The sequence below is a fragment of the Ceratotherium simum genome, chromosome 17, assembly GCF_057802395.1.
Source record: "Ceratotherium simum simum isolate JZ-2026a chromosome 17, ASM5780239v1, whole genome shotgun sequence".
Classification (NCBI taxonomy): Eukaryota; Metazoa; Chordata; class Mammalia; order Perissodactyla; family Rhinocerotidae; genus Ceratotherium; species Ceratotherium simum.
In genome coordinates, this window is record NC_141916.1 from 13,755,923 (window position 1) to 13,758,707 (window position 2,785).

Genomic DNA, 2,785 nt, shown 5'->3' on the forward strand with positions numbered 1-2,785 from the left:
CTTAGAGGTAATAGACAATGCTGTCATTAGCTAGATTCCTATCTTGATTCTTAATTTGGAATGGAGAGTGAGAGAGCTCCATTTTACTTCTTTCTTTGGACCAGTCTCAGCTCAGTCACTTTGAAAAGTGAAAAGTTCTTTATATGCCCTTTTAATTCCCACTATAGGAATTAGAATCCATTTTAATATCAACATTTAAGATTCCCTATAGATGCCACAACTAGACACTTAACTTTATTTTGTTTTTGTTTTTCATTAATGATGAAAATAGTCAATTAGTATCATCTCCCTAAGAATTCCCAGGGCCCTTTACTAGTTCTAAGTAAACATGCTCTTTGCTATTAAAGAACAGAGATAAATCTATGGCTATGTGGAGACAAAAGCATTTTTATTCAAGAAAAATTCAGAGAGTCTCTAGTGAGTGACCAGCATTCTCTTTACACACAAATGCAAACTCTACTCTTTTGATTATGGATAACTAACTTAGATATCTAGATTTTTAGTTGGGCTGAACCCAGATGTTATTCATTTCTATTTGTAGGGAAATCAGAAAAATGTGTTTGAAAATGCCACATGCCACATATGATGAATAGAGGGACATAGAGAGAGGAAGAAAGAGAGAGGTCCACAGATGTTTAACTTTATTATTTAACATCCCTGGATTTTAATGTAAATAAGGTCTCCTTTGAGAGTGGGGAAGCAAAGAAAAATATGGGTTAGAAAAATATACATATCTTTTTGGGAAAATAATTCATATATTTTTTGTTAATGATACAAATGAAAAATTTCACAGTGCGTCAGTAACCAAAATTCTTGCAGAATTTACAGAAAGTAAGTATTTTCAATATTTTGCTGTTTTGTGTACAAAGCAATTACTATATAATCCATTCTATTCTGAATGTGTGACACAGAGTAAACCAATTAAATGCAGAATTAGAGAAACAAAGAAAATGTTTGTGTAACACATGATTCAAGATTCACTGTACATATTTGAAAGTGTTTGAATTTATATATTAGAATATGAACAATAATTCTCAGTAGTTTTTATTGAAAATTTGGCTGACATATTTAGTAAAGGATTGGGTATTTTAATATTACTGAATGTAAAATATTTCTTAAATTGATAAAGCTATTAACGAAGATGACGTTCACTGAACAATTAATAAATTAACCCTAAATCCCATGCAAAATCTCAACTTGATTTTTATATAGTAATTTTGAGATTCACGTTGTACTAAAATTCATAAAAATTTATTTCCATTGAAAAAAGTTCTAACTGGCAGTCCCAAAGACCCCCAAAACTAAGGAGAAATATATCTTCAGAAAGTAACCATTTAAGAAATGATTAATTACAAAAGTTCAGTCCTGACTACCTGTTAAAAATGTAAAAGAATAAGGAAAAGATTTACCTTGCTGAAACAAACTGAGCAGAAGTTTACTTTAACAATAGGAAGATTAACAGAGCCAACCTGAATGTTTTCTTGCGGATTCAGTAAGATTTCAGAAAGATTCAGTAAGATTACTTCTCAGTATCTGAGACAAAATTTTAAACCAGAGAAACTTGCAGATGCTTATAACAGGAGATAATATAGCCATTCTATTGCAAAGTAAAGAGGATCTGAAGAGAATTGGGAAAATGGGTATCCAGAAAAGGAGATGAAATAAGCAGGATTAAGCCTGTGGTTCTGACTGCTAGATAAAATGGTTAAAATCATAGGAATAAGAGAGCATAAGTATTTCAGTTGAGTTACTTGGTTCTTGATATAACTTTTAAATCTGTATTTAGTGAAGCATTTTTAATTATCTGTTTTTTTCCTAGATCTAATGGTATTAGAAGAAACTTCACCATGTGAAACCATACAATGGTGACAACATTTGTTCTTCTGGGACTGACAGATGACCCAAACTGGCAAATTGTGATTTTCCTTGTTCTATTTCTAACATATTTATTGAGTGTCACTGGAAATCTGATCATTATCCTCCTCACCCTGCTGGATTACCACCTCAACACACCCATGTATTTCTTCCTTTGGAATGTTTCCTTCTTAGAAATATCATTGACATCTGTCTGCATCCCTAGATTCCTGATCAGCATAGTCACTATGGGTAAAACGATTTCCTATGATGCTTGTTTGACACAATTGTTTTTCACCATCTTCTTGGGTGTATCAGAGTTTTTCCTGTTGGCTGCCATGTCCTATGACCGCTATGTGGCAATCTGCAAACCCCTTCATTACACAACCATTATGAGCAACAGAGTCTGCACCCAACTGGTTGTTACTTGTTGGTTGGCCGGGTTGTTAACAATCTTGCCTGGACTTATCATGGGCCTGGGGTTGGAATTCTGTGATGCCAATGCTATTGACCACTTTGCCTGTGACTATTCTCCTGTCCTCAAACTCTCCTGCACAGACACACGAGTCACAGAATTGTTAAGTTTTATTTTAGCCACTGTCACACTCCTGATTACATTGGAAATGGTAATGTTCTCATATGCAAATATCATAAGAACGATTCTGAAGATCCCTTCTGTCCAGCAGAAGAAGAAGGCTTTTTCTACCTGTTCCTCCCACATGATTGTTGTCTCTATCTCTTATGGCAGCTGTATTTTTATGTATATTAAACCTTCTGCAGAGGAAAGGATAACCTTAAACAAGGGTGTAGAAGTACTCACTACTTCAGTTGCACCGTATTAAATCCTTTTATATATACTCTAAGAAATAAACAAGTCAAACAAGCCCTGAAGGATACAGTAAAAAAATGCATCTTTACTACTTTAAAATAA

General features: G+C 33.7%; 1 pseudogene; it reads left to right on the forward strand.

Moving 5' to 3' along the window:
- The first annotated feature begins 1,847 nt into the window (after positions 1-1,847).
- Positions 1,848-2,785, forward strand: LOC101387210 (olfactory receptor 6C74-like; annotated as a pseudogene).